This window comes from Aulonocara sp. 'chitande type north' Nkhata Bay, linkage group LG23 (genome assembly GCF_057382095.1).
Source record: "Aulonocara sp. 'chitande type north' Nkhata Bay isolate Kocher_YH1m ecotype deep benthic linkage group LG23, A_spYH_male_GT1.1, whole genome shotgun sequence".
Lineage (NCBI taxonomy): Eukaryota > Metazoa > Chordata > Actinopteri > Cichliformes > Cichlidae > Aulonocara > Aulonocara sp. 'chitande type north' Nkhata Bay.
This window is the reverse complement of record NC_141365.1, coordinates 24,163,833-24,186,395: the sequence shown is the minus strand read 5'-3', so window position 1 is coordinate 24,186,395 and position 22,563 is coordinate 24,163,833. Positions and strand designations below refer to the sequence as shown.

Genomic DNA, 22,563 nt, shown 5'->3' with positions numbered 1-22,563 from the left:
TCTCTTTCCGCCTCACACACAGGCAGCGGCCACATGTTTGGATGACAAAACTTGAAACGCTCACACTTGAGAGCGCTAACTTTAACGTCTTCTTGAAAAATAACCGTCTATCACAACGTCAGCGCCCACACCTCGGCTCCCCCGAGGCAGCTCTAACTGCTGTCATTAAAGAGTGTGAGAGGATGTGCGCTGCAAGTGTGTGTGTGTGTGTGTGTGTACAGCTCGTCTTTAGCCACATTTTCACAGTTTATTTAGTATTTTTGTTTTTCCCAAAGGAGCACCTATATTTACATTTTAATGGCGCACACCTGAATGCGTGTGCATTTAAGTGTCGACAGTGAGGCCGGTAATGAAAGTCCATTCATCTCTTGGGCACCCCGTCAGCGGCCTCAGATTTACAAGCCTCCTCCATCACTTTCGGATGTGGAGCTCGACTGTTAATTCCTGACCTAATGGCACAAAGACAGACTCGTGGTGATAAAGAAGGACCCTCTGTGAACCCGATTAAACAGTGCGCGCTGGACCGTGAAAAACGAACCCGCCTGCATGCAATCCCACATGCGTTTGGCGGGGAGTGGGATTAAAGGAAAAGGGGGTAAAATGTGGGAGAGCTGATGGCAAATCACCTCGCTCTCCCTGCTAACTGGGTTTTGTTGAGTGGCGTTAAGTTCAATAGCGTGATTAATTAGGTGCGAAGGGAGAGTGCGATACGGTCTGCAGCAGTGTGAGATGTGAGGACTTGCATTTCACAGATAGCACAAAAAGGAAGGCGCAGAGATGGATATGCAAGCACATTGCAGTTTATCCTTTGACTGCTGACTACTGTGACTTTCTCATATGGGGGTGGAAGTGATCATGGCACCTGCTCACCGTTCACATCAGCTCATCTGCCATGGGAAAAGCCAAAGAAAATGTAAAAAAATTAATAAGGAAACTACATAAATAAATAAATAAATAAAAACTCATCATGTGTTTGCTTCCTCAAATCTTCAGACCAAGTTGGTAAATCGTGGCGTTATAGTTTGAATGTTTTCTTGTGACTGTACTGTGATTCATTTAACAACAACAAAGTCACAAAGCAAAGAAGTGATGCATTTGAAGTTCCCTGCTATCAGATATAAATTTACTGACTGGGGTTGATGTCTTAGATCTGCTTCAGAATGCATCGTAACTCATATTTTGCTTCTATTTTACAAACTTTACCATTATTATTTGTTTTGTTTTGTTCCTCATAAAGTGTCAGCTCACCTAAAAATCAAAAGCTCGTGGTTTTCCTCTGGCCTGAGTGGTGTGGCATGAGTGGGGATTATTGGGTTAAAAGGTATCTTAGGCCTAAAGCCAGAGTTTTTAGTGGTATTAAACGACATTGTACGGAAATTGTAGCTGGTGTTAAAAATGAAAAGAAAATCAAATGGCAACGTCACGTAAAACATCTATTTTACCACATTTTACAACTCTCTTCAGTTCATTCAGCCTTGAAATGAATGAAGCCCCCCCCCTCCGCCCCGCTCACCTTAAACACAAAGCTCCCATGAGCAAGGCACTGGAACAAGAACCACCGAAGTGTAACAGCTCAGTTGGCAGAATAAAAAAAGTCGTACTTGCTCAGGAGGAGCTTTGAAGTGTGTCTGCAACTGCATGGACACGAGGCAAAATTCTGCTGAAAAGGAGCACGGACGCTCAGTCAACCTGAAATATTATAGAAACACACACAGTAGCTCTGAGAATGAAAACAGACTATATAGAAACAGCCGTCTTTATGGCAGCGATCTGGGGCCTGAGCGTGCACTAATCTCTCAATGAGATGAAAACAAGCTGGTTTGCTTCTGTTCAATCTTTTAAACGAAACCTGTGACAAACAACACATCCAGGGCGTTGTTTTCTCAGTTGAGAATCTGCCGCTTCAGAGGGCCGTTCTTTGGAAAAGCCTGCACAAAATGAAAGTGATGGTAATTCCGGAAAACGAGCATCAGCCTCCGAGTGCGTTGCGTGACAACGCTGAAGAGCGAACTCTCTTTCACCTCTCCTTTTTTTCCCCCTAATTCTGTCTCTTTCTGTTTCCCCCCTCCTCAAACTTCCCTCCCCTTTACTTCAGTGGGCACGTGCAGTGGATGGTCTCTAATTAATCCATAGCCATCAGTGGGGAGCGGTTTGCTTGTTTACTCTTATTGAAATTAGCAAGGCTTGCCTCCCCAGAGACACAGCGTCAGAAGCACAGTTAGCTGGCACTGGACTAATTAGGACACGGCGCTAATGACACCTCCACGGCTGCATGGGTAAGCAAGGAATGCCAGGAAAGGAGGTGTGAGAAAAGAACGAGGGAGGAGAGCAGAAATGAGAAAAAATGTGGCTTCTCTTAGCGAAGTTTCCTGAAAACAGGGTTGAACGGGCACGATAAGCTCACAGTCAAGCTGATCTTACGGTGGTGTCCCTGTGCACCCATCCTGGCAGATTCTTCCACACACACATACAAAGCACCAGCGGTGGATTTTGATAAGAAACAGCCTCCCTCCTACTCCCACAGGCTTTCTCAACACCTTGGCAGGCAGCTGGCCTCGCCACCACTACTAGATGCCATTAGGCTGATTATCACCCCTGTCAATCACATGTTTCACCAAGCTCCCCCTACCCCAAGGGGAGGCATGGGTGTCTAATTATCAAGGGGCCTGACCTCACAGAGGAAGTACAGAACATAAAGAAGCAAACAGAAGAAAGATCCAACACAGGAAGCAAAGCTGTGTGAGTCTAAAAGATTCCTAAAAAGGAACGCATGTATTTTCTCACTAATTCACACTGCACAAAGGGTGAAAATGAAGCGATGAGAGTCAGGCGCCACGTATTACTGTGCGGGGAGGAAGGTCACCTGACAACAGTAAACAAGCTTTATGCAGTCAACACAGGCTTTGATCTCTGCACAATATGAAGACGGCAGCCCACCAGATTGGGGTTAACCTCATTAGAAAGAGAAGCCGTGACTGGTTCGGTAAAGAAAAATGACACAGATGACACCGGCAACCTCTAGCGAGAGTTAACAGAAACATCTGGATCAAAATGTGACCGTTTAACCGCGCCGAAATGATCGTTTTCTCTCGTGAAAAGACCCGAGAGAAAAGGAAAAAGACGACGCTGCTTTTTTCCCTCTCTAGTCGCCGTTTTGAAGCGTTCATCGAAGAAGGAAATTTCCCAGTGCCCACACCGCTGCTGATGTTGCCTTTCAAATTGTTAGGGATGATAAAAGCGGTCACAGGATTTCATCAGGGGAAAAAACACACTTCCCCCTCCCACCCACCCCCGACTTCATTCTGTCTTTCTTAAACTGCCGTCTTCATTTTCCTTTACCGTGACTCAGCATGGGGAATAGTGATTTCACACTACAAAGGCATAAGTCTTCAGTGAAAAAGAAGTTAACATTACAAGTAAAAAAGGATGAAACAGAAAATTCAAGGTCAAGGGGAGCCATATAAATCTCCCGCTTACTTTATGGGAGCAAAAAATAAAAAAGAAACACTGCTGCGATGAGAGAAGCTCTGAATCAGTTTCTCAAGACTCTGGTGAGACATTCCTTATTACAGTGGTATCAACAAAAATAGTACGAGATGATTGGTTAATAATGGCCAAGTCAAATTTGACAGTGACACTTGATTTTAAAGAAGTTTAATGTTGAACGTTTCATCCAGCCACTGAAATTCCACTGGTTTGAATGACAAATCTAGGCAGGGTTAAACATCGCTAGGCTTTGGATTTGGGAGAGGATGTTAGCTCAGAGTTTTAAGCTCTACTCAAGTGTTGCTGGTGCTTTATAGTTCCCAGCCTTTTTTGTACCACGGACTGGTTTATGTCCGACAATATTTTCACAGACCGGCCTTTAAGGTGTTTGTGGATAAATACAACAAAATCAAACCAGTACCGGTACCAAAAATAAAGATTTATTCATAACACAAGGGAAACCAAGTTAACGATAAAAACAGTAAAAAAAATAACAATAAAAACCCTGAAAACCATAAATTTCACACCCAAGCCTCAACTCTTGTGGCCTGGTACCACTCCATGGCCCGGGGGTTGGGGACAGCTGTTCTATAGGGCTTTGGAGCGTGATGTCACGGGGGTGGGCGTGGAAAGGATTTTGGCCCGATCTGCCATTTTGGGGGTCTAAGTAAGGAGCGAAAGCATAGCCATGGTTCGTACTTGCTGTGCGGTCGGCTGCAATGTTCGATCTTACGACCGGCACAGGAATAAGTTTCGATTGTCTTTTTATGCTTTCCCAACCTGGAAGCAACATGAAGGAGCTCATGTATCGGATATTACCAAACGAAGGCGTCTAGCCTGGATAGCAGCCGTGAGACGAGCTGATATCAAGTTCTGTTACGTCTCCAGATATCAGTTGGTGTGCTCAAGACATTTTCATTCCGGTAAGTTCTAAATATCTTCACATCACACTTTATAGCTGAATAATATCATCGTTGGTGGTCTCGGAAGTTATAGAAATTGCGATCAAACATAGAATGGAGTGACTTGATTGGTTGATGTAAAGACAATAAATGAAATGAGACAGGAAGGACACAAATTGGCGTTAATAATTTACCCGATTATCAATGTGTTAATTTGCATGTACTTTACAATTATGGGCATATAATATGATAACGATATTTTAGCAGTTCAATGATAAATGTGTAACATTAATTATGGTGGGGGGTGGAAAATGGCTATTTCACTCGATGCACTCCAGCTGACTTACTTTGACGACGTACTCAGAGTTTGGCGGCTTGAAAATAGCCAAATCTTGCACCCAGCCATTTGTTAATTGGATGTGCGCCTCCAGTGACTTGTAATTACGAAACTGGTTCGCTGTGTAAGCGCTTACTCCACAAACAAGATACGTGAAGATATCGGGGTAGGACAGTGGCGGTAAGTCGTCTGGGTCTTTACTCCACTGCCGTATTTCATATGGGTCCAGATTTGCGATGCACTCTATTTTTTTTCAAGTACCGCTGCTTCGCCTCTGGACGCAATCGGTCTCTATACCATCCGTTTTCTTTTGAGCTGCTTTTAAGCATGTTTCTTGTCGTCGTCGTTCCAACACAGTGTGTTTGTTTTGATTCGTAGACCCACAATGCATTGCGGCGTGACGTCAACTCCAAAGCCCTATAGTGCTTTTCTACATAGTTGAGCACTCAAAGCACTCTTACTACAAGTGTCATTTCTAACATTCATAAACCTACACTTGGGGATCAGTATCCACGGTTGCTTTGGATTTGCAGACTCTGACGTCAAGGTGGAGCATTGGTTAATGGTCATCATGTGACTGATGCAACACTCATGCACACATTAAAAAACAATGTGCCTGTTTAACAACACTGATACACTGACAACCCTTCTATTTAAATGGATGGACTTAACTCTACCCATAAAAAAAACTAGAGATGGCATGATACCACTTTTTTATGTCCAATACCGATACCGATATCATAAATATTGGATATCGGCCGATATCTATATGAATCTGATATAGTGTGTTTTTTAATCAATAAAACTGTTTTTTTAATATCTTGCTGCATTTTTGTATAAGTTCATACTCAAGTTTAAATAAACAACAACACTAAAGCTATTCTGTTATACCTGTATGCAAAAAATACACTGCACCCAAAATATTTCATAGTTCAGCAATAATGATCAATCTAATGAACTTAAACCTACTCAATCCTCCCTATTCTGGTATTTTAAAGAGTAAGCAACCTAACTAATAGGGTTCTAAAACTCCCAGCAAAAAATAAAAAATAAAATAATAAGGAACCACCCTCGACCTCATGATGCTTAATCAACGTAATCAACTTTAATTTGATGCAGTGTGAAAAAAATGCCCAGAAATCAATTATTTTTGAAGAATAATTAAATAGATTCAACATCTTTCTTCAACAGAATTGCAGACTGAACAGATGGTACCTTCCCAAAGGAAAAAGTACTATAGCTTACTAGGGTATATTAGACTTAATCGTTACTATATACACTAATATATACATTTATATACTTTTACATCAGAATAAAACTTTGGGTGTAAGATTCAGATAATTATTGATTAAAAGCTAGACATTTTAAGTGAGAATAAGAAAGAAAAGTATGTCTTTGTGCCCCCTTTTCCCTGTTAATGCCCTATCGGCCCCCCTGGCTAAACTTTGCTAGATCCGCCCCTGGACAGTTACCAGCGTCAGCTACGTAGAAAAAGATCCTGGTGTAGAAAGTGATATTAAATAAATTCTAATAACAGCTTATCAAGCTTAAACGTGCTGCTGTTGTTCAGCCGCTGGTTTCCTCTTTCTGGTGCAAAGTGGGCGATAAACAAACAAGAGAGACGGAGTCGCGACAGAAAAGCCGATCAGCTGATCATTGATCAGTTTCACAATTGAAGTAGCAGCAGGAGAGGGAGGGAGAGAGAAGAGGCAGTCGCTCCATATATCAGTTGTTAAGCTTAACGAATGCTTTACAAACATTCAGAGATGAACTCACACATTTGCTTTACTTCTCTCTGGGATAACTTCCTCAGAGATGAAATGCCGGATTGGTAGCGAGGCTACAAATACACACAGCCACTCTATCACGTGACACATACTGCTGCAACGTGCTACGGTTGTGAGCCGAGTTACGCCATGTCGCAAGTTTTGTGAGGTACTTTTTTGATATTTAATGGATCGGATTACATGTTTTATTTCTCTCCGATATCCGATCCAGTAATTTACGTAATATCGGTCCATCTCTAAAAAAACCCAATCAAATCCTTGACGGTGGAATTAATGTGGCTGCATTATCACATCAGCTGATCTCAGTGTCAGCCTACATCAGCTGATGGTTCAGCCAGTGTCCTGGTAAGCTTCTAATAAGCAAAATTAAATGAGCCCAAACTCACCATGCATCTCCAAGCTGCTTTGCAACCCACCACAGCGCCTTCTTTTCATGCCGTCTGAATTTCTGTTATGATTGATCCCTGCTGTGCTCTGCACTGGGAGCGGGCTGCTGCTTTTCCCCCACCTCTATCTTTGAGCAAATCCCTGCATGCGAATACTGCAGACAGAAATTATAATACAGTGTTGTCTGTAGGCCTAGCAGTCCAGCTGAAATGACTGTAGTTCCTGATGTGGTCGACTAAGGCAAGAACTACTTCAGTTAAGAGCAATCCCAAAGTTTCAAAAGGCTTTTTATTTTCCAAATAATATCTTACTTGAAATCATTTCTGAGCAAGACATTATTAAAATACTCTATTCCCCTGGTAATTTCAAAGTAGTTCAACATTAAACTCTGAACCTGTGCTGTTGTTAGGCTCAAAACCAACTTCTGAGAAGAAGAAAAAACCTGTTGAAATTCAATGGTCTCTCAAGGTGGTTGATTTAAATAATGTAATGAACAAAAAAGGATATTTAGTCATACTTGGTGAATAAGGAATGCACTCACAGCACTGTAAGGCAGTTTGAATAAAAGGGTTCACCAAATGGCATACAAACAATTGGGGCTTCACAGGCCACCATGAAAACCTTTTAAAATACAGGTCCTTGAAAATGCAAAGACAAATCTCACACCTTTTAATGTTAAAAAAGAAAAAAAACTGAGTGCTTCTCAAAACCATTTAGCACCCAGACGGAAAGAAGGTGCCTCTTGTGTACACTCTAACCTTCGACTTTATCAAAGAAAATGTGTTTTATTTTTATTCCCTCACTTTAACGCTTGTCGATGGAACTGGAGGAGATTGTTTGGACCTTTACCAGTGCCGGCCAGCGCGAGCTTGGCTCAACCGGTAGCTGCAGTGTGAACGTGAACGGCGCGGGAGCCAAGCAGCAGATGGAATCAGGCGTGAAAGACTCGGCCGCAAAATAGCAAAGTGAGGTTGAGGACGGTGGCAAAAATACCGATGGCAAACCGAGGAGGACGGAGAGGTCACAGACGGTGTCAAACTGTCCTAATTTGAGGTCAAGTCGGTGCGTGCAGCTTGGATTTTGACACACTAACTGCATGTGGTTACATAGCTTTAATAAAATCTGTCAAGCTTTTATTTGTTCCATTGAGGTTGTTCATACCAGCATTTGAGTGTGTATTTGTGTGTGTGTGTTAGTGTGTCCCAGGCGGTTTTCCAAGCAGCCAGGTCTGTTCCTGTGTGAGGCTGATGAATGAGGCCTCGAAACAGCCTGGACACTCCCATTTAACACAGCATGAAGCTACAAACTGCCACCATAGCAGACAGCAGCAGCATGGGAATAAATGCACACACACACACACACACACTGAACACAAAATAGCTGCGGGCACGGACATGCCCTCAAACTAACAAAACAAGACTGTTCAGGCTGTAAAAAACATGACAGCCCGGGGGGATTGTGCATATCCTTAAACTTGACCCATGTTAACATTTTCAGGATGAGTGGCCTCTTCTTGTCATGTAAACAAGGACTGCCCTCGCTGAGTAGCACGGTAGCATCATGATGTTGTTACATTGCTGTAAATCCTATTGTAAGTCACAATACTTACGTTTCTGTGAACAACATCAGTCCAATCAGCCAAATGAGAGGCTTGGAAGGATAAAGCTGTCACAAGAAATTGTAGTAGTTTTTTGTTTTTCTACAGAAACTGCTGCTTAGCACTTTGTGCATTCGCCTAACAATCGAAAGATCACCGGTTCAAATCCAGAAGGAGACAGAAGTCCTACGTCAAGATGCTGAGCTATCTTCTGTAGCCACCCTTTGTGATTGAAGGAGCAGCTAAAAAAGAGCAAATGTCAAATGCACTACATTGTCAAAAGCATTCGGTCATCTGCCTTCACTAACATTTGAACTTGAGTGACATCTGATTCTTAATCCAGTGGATTTAATCATGTGGGTCCACCCTTTGCAGATATAACAGCTTCAACTCTTCTGGGAAGGCTTTCCACAAAGTTTAAGAGTGTTTATGGGAATTTTTGATCATTCTACCACAGGCACGTTTGTGAGGTGAGACACTGATGTTGGAGAAGAAGGCCTGGCTCACAGTCTAATAATTCACCCCAAAAGTGTACTATTAGGTCAGGACTGTGTGCAGGCCAGTCAAGTTCTTCTACACCAAACTCACTCATCCATGTCATTATGGACCTTGCTTTGTTCACTGGTGTGCAGTCTTGTTGGAACAGAAACGGAGCATAAACAAACTGTTTCCACAAAGTTAGAAGCATGAAATTGTCCAAAATATCTTGGTATGCTGAGACATTAAGAGTTCCTTTTACTGGAAGTAAGGGGCCGAGTTCAACTCCTGGAAAACAACCCCACACCATAATCCCCCCTCCACCAAACTTTACACTTGACACAGTGCAATCAGACAAGTACTGTTCTCTTGGCAACCACCAAACCCAGATAAGTGCTCTAGAGTCCAGTGACGTCTCTCTGTGAACTGTTCTTCAGCTAATCTGAACTCCACATAAAGATGTGAAGTCTGTAGCAATTGACTCTACCGAAAGTTTGTGACCTCTGCACACTATGTTTCTCAGCATCCACCGACCCCTCTCAGTGGTTTTATGTGGCCTACCACTTTGTTACTGAGTTGCTGTCATTCCCATTCGCTTCCACACCTGAATTCAATGATTTTGGATGGGTGAGTGAATACTTTGGGCAATATAGCGTAGATTAGTCTTAGCAAAGACATAGCAAGCTGCTCAGGAACTGGAGAAGTCCAACAAAAAGCTACAGTGATGTCTCGGTCTTAATGTTAATACTGTACTCAGGTATGTGTCAGAGCAGCAGAGGTGGGAGCAAATTAAGTACTTCATTACTATATTTAAGTAGAATTTTCTGGTACTCCCTAAATTTATATTTTCATAACAGGCTCATTACTTCAGGATTAACACATTTGAGGGTGGTTATTACATATTGTGCATCGCAATGCGCTTTTCTAACATGAAACTAATTTGAACCTAAACAGAGGGAACAATAACATACACGAGATAAAGTGGAGAAGAGTTGGGAAAAATGAGGAAGAAGGTAAATACAAAAAGCGAATAGTAACAAAATACTGGCCAGCCTCACCCCGCTAAACCACCTCTGGATTCTTTGTCCACCCTCCTCTGATCCCTCCATTTTTTAATTTATTGTTTATGTGTTTATTTATCTGACTCTTCTATTGCTATTATTATTTTCTCGCATTGATATTTTCTGATTCCTTTTCCCTGCTTACAGTAGACCAAGACTAAGTGTTTATGTGTTACTTAATTCACTGTTGATCCATCCAAATACATGCTTGTATAATTTTAACTAAGGAGAGAAACAGTACTTCATGCTTCTCTACTTTATATGAGCACTCATAGTACTTTCTTAATACAAGCCTCATTCACACAAGTACCTTTTTTCTGTGCCTAAGCACTAAAGTTATGCTCACACACTGATACAGATGCACCAGGAGAAGCTCAGGACTTGTTGCCTAAGGATACTTCAGCCATGGATTGAACCACCAACCCTTATGACGAGCCAATCTCCCACCTGAACCACAGCTACTTATTTGCATACTCATACATACACTCGGATGTTCTGTATCGTGCTTCTCTTCCTTGTTTTAATGTCATCACTTATGTCTGTTTTTTTGTCAATTAAAAAAAGATTGATCATTGGTGTTTATTGCACACAACCAATACTGTATATAAGACATACAGATGAAAGAGACAAAAAACACATGATTAATGTATCATTTATTGCAGTTTACTGAGGGATTCAAATGGGCTAGAATGATCCAGTATGGTGTTGAACGTGCAGAAGTCAATAAGTTGTGATCCTTGTTTTCAGCTTCTAGCTAGCACTGCTGAAGAGCAAGTGTAAATGGAGTAATGTCTTTTTTTGTTTTAAATTGGCAGCTAATTTTAATACAACTTTTCAAACCGTTTAACAAAAATCAGCAAACACACAAACAGTTTCTGTGCAGCTTGTCACACATCTGCTAGCTCAGCTAAAGGTGCAGTTCTTCCCAGGGAGATAAAAGAAGAGCTAATGTGTGATAAGTTCACTCTCAGATATGGAGATAGATGTAAGAACGAGAGGAGAGGATACTTAATACTATTTTATCATTATATTAATATAACATGAGGTTCAGTTAGCTTAGAACAAAGAGCTACTTTATACTTTCAGTACATTTCAAAGTCTGTATTTTTTCAGTTTTACTTGAGTAAAAAAGTTTAATCACTGCATCAACTTCTACTCATCTTTTTTTGTTGTTGTTTTTTTTTTTTTATACGCAGGTATCTCTATTTCTAGTTAAGAGACAAATGTTTGACACCTCTGCAGAGCAGGAATGAGAAATAAAAAAGAAGCTGCAGAGCATTGAAGAGCAGTCCTCGATGATTGTTTTTTTTTAAATGACATGACAAGTCCTATCTTGAATTACACATATCTAAGAAAAAAAAAGTCAAATAACCAATTTTAGAAAACACATACATACACAAGATGTCACATCCATTATGGTACCAGGTTTTTACTCAGTGTGTTAGCTCCTTTTCTTGGATAAACAGATTGAAGTAAACCACAATTTTTACAACAGCTCAGATTCCATCACAATCTACAGGTCATTGAAATGTGTGGAGAACAGAAAGAAAGAGATGTATTTTAGAAACAAAATGACTAAAAATTAAAATCAACTAAGAACGTGACCAGTAATCTATGACACACGTGGGCTAAATACAGTCCAAGGACCTTCTCAATTGCAGCTGACATCTTTTAAAAAAAACAAACGTACAAAAAAAAAAATCAATAAGAGCTGACGTGAATAAATCATGCTAAATATACTGACAATGATGGAGTAAGTGTCTCCCGTCTCTCCACTGAGTTTCTTACCCTGTATATGGATTTAACAGCAGACTCCAATGGTCCCTGGTTCTGTTCTGCAGCCTCAGTAAGCTAACAGCAGCAGATGAACCAGTTATCACGAGCTGTACAGGGACCCTCCATTGAACTACTGTAATGCACTGTATACTGGAGTTAGCCAATCATCTTTTACCCATTTACAATTAGTCCAAAATGCTGCAGCCAGATTACTGAATGGGACAAACAAAGAATGATCACATAACTCCGGTGTTAGCAGTCGTGCACTGGGTGGAGTACACAATCCAGACTAAAGGTACGAAACGCTTTGATTATAAATGTGCTGTATATATAAAATTTACTTACATACTTACTTAGGCTGCGTCCACACGTACACGGGTATTTTTGAAAACTGAGATTTTCCGTTTTCGTTTAAAAAAAAAAATCCCCTCCACACGTAAAGGCAAAAACAAAGAAAAACGCTGCTAGGAACATGCCAAAGCAACAGGTGGCTATCTATTCCTAACCGTGTACAAATGTTGGCCAATCAGAAGTCTACAAGCCTGGGTGGGAAAGAGTAAACAAAGATGGCGCATAGAAGCAGAACCGAGTACTATGTGTGGAGGGACAGAAACTGTGTTGTATATGTAAGCATGTAAACACTGCAGAGAGTATAATTAACAGTAACAGTATTTTGTCTAAGTCTGCCATCGTAGAAATCCATTTCACCGAAACAATAACGTGGCGCACAGTGTGACGTCAAAAAAGGCGCACACCTTTGACGCTGCGTTTTCTCCATTTTCCTCGTCCACACGTAAATGCAAAGACAGAGTTTTCAAAAATCTCCACCCTGGCAGGAGTTTTTAAAAATCGCAGTTTTCAGTGACCAAAAACGCTGTTTACTTGTGGACGAAAGGTGCAAATGCATAGAAAATTCTGCGTTTTCAAAAATACTCGGGTACGTGTGGACATAGCATTAGAGCATCTGAACAAATCAAGGAGCACAATCTCTGCAACAGTCCAAGACAAGGCAGTTATTCTGTCAAAGCCCAGGATGACAGGAGCTTGGAAATCCCATTGTTCAGTAATCAGCTATGACCAAACTTTAAAAATAACAGCACCTCAATTGCCAAATAGTTTACAGATTGCATCGTTCCTTGAGGTAGATGAAAAAATAAATACTAAAATAGACCTAGTAATACACCATGTGTGGAAGACATTGTATACATATACACTTACAAAATGTGTAGCTAAATAATACATATTAGGCAAGATTTTCTTTCTTCAGTCATTTAGGTTTGAACTCTTGTAAGCTGCATAAGTCTCACTCAGATACACTTGTCATATCAGAAAATCATTTCATGAGTATCAATGTGTCTGTGTGGTATGAGGTTTTAATTGATCATACAGACTGAGACAGAGAAGTTAAAGTTTTCTAACAAAGCTAGACAGCTCTTCATTTGTGGAACGAGGTGTCCTTTTGAAGTATAATGTAATCTGACATGTTTGTAAAATTTAGGGATTTTAACACATCTTTCCATTCGATTGGTCAGGGTGTGGCCCTCAAATGAAAAAATGTGGCTGTCCCCACCCTAGAAAGAGCAGTGTGGGAGTTTGATTAAACTCCGACTAATATTTTAGCAGCGGTAGCAATTCTTGCGACCTGTGAACCAGCTAGCCAATGACATCCTTCGGCTGGATGAGCTAAAAATGCAGGGATTCCAAGAAGAAGAAAATCTAGTTAAGTTGTTTGTATGACGTGTCCTGCAGCTGTTAAAATGCATTAGCCTACAATTTCGTAGCTTTTAGCATCACACAGCAGGCAAGACTACTTTCGTTTAGCCAAGAAACATAACTTTGCTTATCTTTGCATATCAAAAAAATGCTAATACGGCTCATTTTTTCAACTGCTGAACTAGGGATGGGTACCGGTTCTGACATAAACGGTAGTAACCAGTCCAAAAAGCAGCGCACAATTAAGTAGGCGGGCCCAGGTATACGTACGTTCTTTTAGAGCAGAGCTACAGATTAAAAATGCCCAAGGCAAAGCGGTCAAAGGCTGGCTGTACTTCACAGCAAAAGATGCAAACTCAGCAGCCTGCAACAAATGCTTTAAGGTGATACTGTGCAAAGGAAGTAACTGATTCAAGCACCATTTAAGCACCTGCACCATTTCAAAAGTACCGATTTGGCACCGGTATCGGATAAAACCTAAACGATACCCATCCCTATGCTGAACACACGGCAACTACGGAAATGCAAATATGTGCATGTAAACACACAGTCTGCTCCGATATGCATCCTCAAATGTCACTGATAAAAAGGTGACTGAGAGATCAACAGAGGGGAAAGAGAAGAAAAAAAAACACACTACAAGAATCAAAGACTTACATTTACCTCCAAGAAAAATGGCTATTATGAACCCATCATGCAGGAAACAATGCAGGAAATCACACTACACCTGACATGACATTTAGACTGTGGAACTCAATCTGAAGCGAACAACAGCATCTGGGGAAAAAAAAAAAAGAGGCAGTTGTGGTGGTGGCGGGTGCAGGGGGATGTTGGCATGATGGTGCCAGGGCTGTATTTAATTAGGAGACAAACATGTGGTATTTAAATGGTAAATTAGCGGTCTGCTGTGAATTGGCCACACTGGTCCAAGCTATGACGGAGACAATGTTTTGGCGCTCCCGGGATGGTCACGCATGCAAACGTGCACATGTGCACACACACGCACACATGTGTGTGAAAAACAGAACGACACACCCTGCTGAGCAAAGCCATAAAACCACACACTTAATTATGCTCTTAATTAAGCCTGGAGCTCAAAAGGCTAACAACACGCACTGTACGGACGACCGCACGGCAGGTTTTAAGAGCTCGTGCGCTTCTGTGCAAATTAATGGCATGCTTCTGATTAGCACGCGCGCATGTGTGTGTGTGCATGTTTTAATATCGTGATTCATTTGCGGACACATGTGCGACTCCATTTGGACAAATTAAAATGTGTGTCGCATGCATTAAAAGCTTCCCTCAATTTGCTAGTCTTGGGTTCTTTTTAGGAAGGCAGTTCCAATAATAAACTCCACTCAAACTTTAAGCTTTGTTTCAACCGCCTTCTTAAGTTCCCTGCAGTATATTTTGTTTTAATGAACTTTGTTAATGCCCGTTTCTGCTTATTATTGCGCTCCCTATAAGGTGAACACCATATTGTGGAGTCCCTCGGTCTTGTCCAGTCGCTTGCCGCCTTGTCCGCGCTGAGCATGTGTTGTGATGCAAATGAGGCCCGCCTGTGCGCAGCAACACCACTTTTTAATTGAACCTTTTGATCTGTGGCTAATTCCACTAATTAGCAGCACTATTTTCCCAACAGAATGTGTTTTTCTGCTGTGCGAAGTGTGTGTTTGAGCGCGTGCAGGTTTGCGTGTATAAGGTTTTGTTTTTTTTGCTAACTACCCACCAAGACAATTGCCGGCTGGCATTTAAAAGGCCTTCTGAAATGAATAAATAAATAAATAAATGAAAAAAGCAAATCTCCTTTCTTAATCTGAGGCGTAGAAGAGACAGGTGCGCTGTTAAAGGTAATAACGTTACATAAGAACAGCACAGATGCTCATTATACAGGCACACACAGGCAAATGAGCAGTAAGTGTTTTATGCGCCAGTATAGTTTTATATCAGCGTTGTAGTCTCATAGCATCTGAGTGTGTTGGAAGCAACTGTGAATCTGTGCTGATATGAACACAGCTGCAGTCTGCCACTGAATGCAGTTTATACACTCGGTGTTAAATGATGATTAGCTTTAATATGGGCCTTCATGTGCTAAATTATGTCTTATATACACTATATGTGCGCAGCAACAGCCTACAAAACGCTATGTGTGTATACACAAGCACCCCCATCTGCAAACAACACAACCCCATATGAAGTTGTTGCTCTTCTTCTCACTGCTCAGGCAGCTGTCTTCAAATACTGAGGAGTTTTCAGAAGGAATGTTCCCTACCTAATATCTTTAAGTATCACAGCTTGCTGATCACAGCGGATGGCAGCTGTCACGGCATTTACAGGAAAATCCAAATGGAGATTTAGCAAAGGTGCAAAAGCACAAATGAAGATGTTAATAGAGCTATTTGAAACTGCTTCTATAGCTTGGGTGTATGAGAGATATTTTTGTAATGTCATGCAATGCAATGGTGGCTTTAAAGCCACACATTTACTGTTTTTGCCATTAACATCTTATTTTTTCAGGGCCAAGAGTGACCATCTTTGGGTTAGAGGGTGGAATGCTAGGTGTATCTGATATCCCCCTGTTTGTGTCGTGCTTGCGTCATCATAATAACAATGCAACACGACGTTGCAACTGACCTGTCATGTTGTTGTGATGTCGTAGCTTTGTATTGTGGGGGAAAAAAAAGAAGAAAATGCCTTTGTTTATATCAAACTCTCTTAATATAATGAATATATTATCCTGTTAGGTTTGCGGTTAGCCACATTTTAGTTACTTATGCTTTTCCCAGTGATAGTTTGCAATAGCATTAGCTAACCTTTATACTAATGCTAACTGAATGCTAACACCATCATGGAGATATCAGATCATGTGGGGGTGCTATCTGAGATAGAGTTTTATTTGAAATTAGCACAGACTTTTTGCTCAGTTTGTTAAAATAACTGCAGAGATATAGCTAATTGTTGTTTTAACATTTTAGTATCTATTCTTACTTATGATGTTTGTTCTTTATAACAGCCACAAAAAAATTACACCATCAGCATTTAGATCGGCTGCCTAATTTTTTTTTTTTCGTTCCCTGGTTCTGTCGCAGATCTCTTCCTGTTAAAAGGGAGTTTTTCCTTCCCACTGTCGCAAATTACTATCTCATAGTTATTTGGTCACCTGATTCTTGGGGTTTTCACTCTGTTGTTGTAAGGTCTTTCCCTACACCATAAAGCACCTTGAGGTGAATGTTGTTGTTATTTGGTGCTATATAAATAAAATCCAATTGAACTAAACTGAAATGCTGCTATCAGCCTGCCACTGGGTTTGAATTGTCCCACGCTAAATTTACAGCACAGAGAAAGTACGTCAGCAAACAAACCCAGAAGTGCTTCATTATGACTCACTGATGATTAAGCGGACCTAGCAATTAATAGTTAGAGCACAATAATTGAAAATTTAAATTCTCTGTGTACCGTAGCTTGTTGGTTACTGATTGGTTCTGAGCTAAAACCTAGAGAGAATGCTACTAGCTAAATTCCTAAACAATTAATTTCAGTTAATTAAGTGAATTAATTGGTTTCAATTAATTACCTTCACCTTCTTTATAGTTATCTTGAAGGGAGAAATCAGCTATGAAGGCCAAAACGGTGCTAACGTGTTAATGAGCTAACCGCGCTAACAGGTTGACGCTGTGCAGCCCCACCCACCGGGTGATCCGTGTTAACTCGCTAACGGACATTTGCCGCTGACAGCACTAGTTTGTACAGTGTCTAAATATATGTTTCCTGCATGCTCACTACTCTGTCACTTGGCAAGAAGTCATGTTTTTTGTTGTTTAATACCAAAATCTCACAATCGTCACAATTGAGCCCGACCCAACGTTAGCTTTTGACGAATATATCGGTAATGACATCAGCATTTATAAATGTCAATAAAAGAACATTTCAAAAGTAAAGAAGAGACAGGAGAAACACCCTTCAGCCATGTTATGAGTGCAGCTTCTTCCCACAACCCCACAAATACAACAACTGAGTGAAAATATCACACAGGGTGTAAACGAGTCCACCAGCTGTTGTGACACTAAAACAAGATTATTTTAAATGTTACTGTGTTTATCATAAGGAATCAGAAAAGCTGCACATAGCATATGTTAGTGAAATCTGTTATTGTTTCGTGTTGCAGAAAGAAAAAGAAATATTGTCCAATATATCAGCTCTTTAAATCACCAAACACCAGTATCAGTTGTAAAACTGTATAGCGGTCAGGCTCTATTATCACCACAACTTTATTTGTGCCAAAAACAATGTCACGTTGCAGGCTTTGGAATCTTATTGGTAATTTCAATTAATCAATCAAATGGTAGAGTTTTTTAAAATTTGATAGTTTTTTAGTTTGACTTGCCATTGTAGTAAAATATAAAAGTGATGCCAAGACAGTTACTATGTGCACAAAATTTGTCCCACATTTTTACGCTCCAGCTCTTCAAAGGTTCCATCTGCAAAAAGATCTGACACTGCGTGTCAAAATAATTAATTACTTCATCCTTTCAAAGCAGCAAACACTTTAAAATAAGGTGTAGAATTTAAAAATGAATGTTATCTAATTTCAGGGCTGCACACTGTGTGTTTGTGTGTGTGTGTTTCCACACTTACATATCTCCTACTTTATTCTGCATTGTCGCAGGTTCTTTGTGAAGCTGCCCTGATAACTAGGCACCCCCACTGCCTCCCTCCCCTAGATAGCCGATTACGGCAGCCCTCCCACTGATAAAACTGGGTTCTTGCATCACCATCTTTTACAAAGCTTCGTTAGTGCCTCCCTCCCTTCTCCCTTTTAACTAGATATACTTTCAGGATAGCGAGTGCAATGATGCAGATATAAAACTTCTGCAGGTGCTTCTTCTGTGGGAATACAAATCAGCAGGGAAATAATGGTAAAATAAACCAAAGCTTAGAGGTTATAAAAGGCCCATATTAACTTGATATGCTAACAGTTGGGATGTGCGTCAGAAATTTAACACCCCCATAATGTTTTCCTAGAAGAGCTGCCTTTCACTTTTATTTTCCCATTTGTCTTCGATGGGACTTTATGCTGTCTCTGGTGGCATGTATACAGTTAAAGGAGCCGCCGAGTTCATCTCGCTCGCCAAGGGATTGGAGGAGTGCAAATGTGGTATCTCGTATGTTTGATGTCACACAACAAAGAGCGTTCAGCCTGGAAGCAGCGTGCTGCGAAACAGCAACAGCAGCACAGTTACAAACTTAGAATGCCATGTCAGCTTTCGGCACTGCTGACTTTCCCTCCTCCTCTCTCGTTCTCTCTCATGCCACTCAAAAACTTCCAGGCAGCGAAAATGAGACGGAGAGATGCGGGAGATGATATCTGTCAGAAGACGAGATTCAGAAAGAAAAGGGGAAGAGAGCGACTTATAGTCTGTCCTTCCCGTGTCAGCCTCAGCAGGCCTAGTCGCGTCTTGCTTACGTGTCCTCCAATCACCCCTCTAAACAAGTGCCAAAGCTTGATTACAATCTCAAAAGTGGCAGAAACACTCAAGACAATAATTATGTCTGTTTTCCCCCGTGGCACTTGAAAAATCACTTGAACGTGGCGGTGGCAACTCACCATCTACTCTGCCTTCATTGTTGGTTCAAGAACGAAAAGCCCAACTGGGACCAACAATCAGTACACAATTGTGTTGTGTATGCACTGTGATTGGTCAGACGCCACTTATTTACATAATTACCATAATCCATAATCCTTGAGGGTTTTTATTATTGATTACTATATCAGTTCTCCTTCTCTTTAGCGCAGTTACCTTTCCTCTGCATTGGCGTTCAAAAACAAGTGCACATGGTTATATAAGAGCTCTAACAGTCATACTATGTAGGGTTAGATATATTGGCTTGCCATTTTATCTAGCAGACACTGGCCTTTTATTAAATATCAGATATCAGCCCGTCAGTGTCCTCTATCACAAAAATGATGGATGTTATTCCCCAGCCACCGCTGCAGTATAAAGAAAGTGTGCACAGCCTGCAATGCGGTTGTATTTTCACTGGTATTCTGTATTAGTTGGACTCGGCTAAATCTCCACTTAAATGCACATATGGTGGGTCGCCTTTCGGCAATGTATGCCAATGGTCTGACACGTGTTTTCAAAACTGAGGTCGCGCAAAACTTAAGGAAACTAGAGCACATGAGTTAGTTCTGCTATGACAACCCCGCACATTTCAAAAAGCTGCTCACATTGTCTTTACTGAAAGCGGTGTTCGGTATAATTAATTGCTCCCATGCAATCACTAGAGCGTTAATTCAACTTAATTTATTCCACTAGCACAGAATCACAACAGCAGTCATCTTAAGGCTGTTTTTAATTGAAGGTAAAGCGTCGACAATATTTTAAATACAAGTGGAAGGACTGTTCTCCTCAAATCAGGAGGTTGCCTGAGAGCTGAAGGCTCTACCTACCATTCTACTTTCCCAAACCCTTGTCACTACAGGTAAGAGTAGCCTGGCTTCTCATAGCAAAGAGCCCTGCTGGTATGCTATGCGGCATTCAAGGGGTAACTGGGTTATAACTCAGGACTTCACATGTGAAGTGAAGGATTTTAAATTTGGGGCTTGCTTTTGAACCAGAAGAGGACCTTCACTAAACTCAGGACAAATGTCACTTTATACTGTATATTTAAAGTGGACTGTTACACTAATTTCTCACATTTTTATTCTTGTACTGTACTGCAGTAGCACTGCATGTTTCCAAGTTCAAAATAAACTATACAGTGGGGCAAAAAAGTATTTAGTCAGCCACCGATTGTGCAAGTTCCCCCACTTAAAATGATGACAGAGGTCAGTAATTTCCACCAGAGGTACACTTCAACTGTGAGAGACAGAATGTGAAAAAAAAAATCCATGAATTCACATGGTAGGATTTGTAAAGAATTTATTCGTAAATCAGGGTGGAAAATAAGTATTTGGTCACCTCAAACAAGGAAAATCTCTGGCTCTCACAGACCTGTAACGTCTTCTGTAAGAAGCTTTTCTGTCCCCCACTCGTTACCTGTATGAATGGCACCTGTTTGAACTCATCATCTGTATAAAAGACACCTGTCCACAGCCTCAAACAGTCAGACTCCAAACTCCGCCATGGCCAAGACCAAAGAGCTTTCGAAGGACACCAGGAAAAGTATTGTAGACCTGCACCAGACTGGGAAGAGTGAATCTACAATAGGCAAGCAGCTTGGTGTGAAAAAATCAACTGTGGGAGCAATCATCAGAAAATGGAAGACATACAAGACCACTGATAATCTCCCTCGATCTGGGGCTCCACGCAAGATCTCATCCCGTGGGGTCAAAATGATCATGAGAACGGTGAGCAAAGATCCCAGAACCACACGGGGGGACCTGGTGAATGACCTGCAGAGAGCTGGGACCAAAGTAACAAAGGTCACCATCAGTAACACACTACAACGGCAGGGAATCAAATCCCGCAGTGCCAGACGTGTTCCGCTGCTGAAGCCAGTGCATGTCCAGGCCCGTCTGAAGTTTGCCAGAGAGCACATGGATGATACAGCAGAGGATTGGGAGAATGTCATGTGGTCAGATGAAACCAAAGTAGAACTTTTTGGTATAAACTCAACTCGTCGTGTTTGGAGGAAGAAGAATACTGAGTTGCATCCCAAGAACACCATACCTACTGTGAAGCATGGGGGTGGAAACATCATGCTATGGGGCTGTTTTTCTGCCAAGGGGACAGGACGGCTGATCCGTGTTAAGGACAGAATGAATGGGGCCATGTATCGTGAGATTTTGAGCCAAAACCTCCTTCCATCAGTGAGAACTTTGAAGATGAAACGAGGCTGGGTCTTCCAACATGACAATGATCCAAAACACACCGCCCGGGCAACAAAGGAGTGGCTCCGTAAGAAGCATTTGAAAGTCCTGGAGTGGCCTAGCCAGTCTCCAGACCTCAACCCCATAGAAAATCTGTGGCGGGAGTTGAAAGTCCGTGTTGCTCGGCAACAGCCCCAAAACATCACTGCTCTCGAGAAGATCTGCATGGAGGAATGGGCCAAAATACCAGCTACTGTGTGTGCAAACCTGGTAAAGACCTATAGTAAACGTTTGACCTCTGTTATTGCCAACAAAGGTTATGTTACAAAGTATTGAGTTGTATTTTTGTTATTGACCAAATACTTATTTTCCACCCTAATTTACGAATAAATTCTTTACAAATCCTACCATGTGAATTCATGGATTTTTTTTTTTCACATTCTGTCTCTCACAGTTGAAGTGTACCTCTGGTGCAAATTACTGACCTCTGTCATCATTTTAGGTGGGGGAACTTGCACAATCGGTGGCTGACTAAATACTTTTTTGCCCCACTGTATTTATCTTATTGCAGCACCTTTTCCCATTAAGGCCGCTTTTTTCTGATTGGTTGTTGCTCGCAAACAGAAAATGTCAATTGCAGCTAGGTTTAAGGCTCAAGCTATCTATGTACCATACACAATGGAAGTGATTCATAGTTACACAGCTATAGAAAAAAGATTTATATTTGGCTAATTCAAGCGACTGCAAGAAAAAATTACTGCTGGTGACGCAAAGTGGGCGGGATTCACATTAAACTTAATGGCAAACGACTGAAGAGACTACCACTTAGTGTCTTCACTTTCCTCAACCCCAACCGGGCGTGGTAGATGGTCGCCCCTCCCTGACCCTGGTTCTGCCGGAGGTCTCTTCCTGTTAAAAAGGGGTTTTTCCTTCCCACTGTTGCCAAGTGTTTGCTAATACTAAAAGTTCAATGTAAAAGCTGTGCTTAACCACTAAAACAAACATGTTTCAAAAGGTGCAACTCTACATTTACGTAGTTTCATTGCCACTCTGTGATTAGCCTCCACACAATCTACGGGTAACTCCAGTTGGTCTATTAGAAACCAAAGCACCCTGTTTGCCAACAATTTTACTCAGCAACAGCAATCAACTTACCCCAACCACTCACCAACCAGTCACAGAATAAACATTGTTCCCTACTGACAGCAACCACTTGCAACAAAGTAG

General features: G+C 41.3%; 1 protein-coding gene across 2 annotated transcripts in view; it reads right to left on the bottom strand.

Moving 5' to 3' along the window:
- Window positions 1-22,563, bottom strand: part of LOC147301864 (receptor tyrosine-protein kinase erbB-4-like) — a 367,641-nt gene that overhangs the window by 326,085 nt on the left and 18,993 nt on the right. The window lies entirely within an intron of this gene.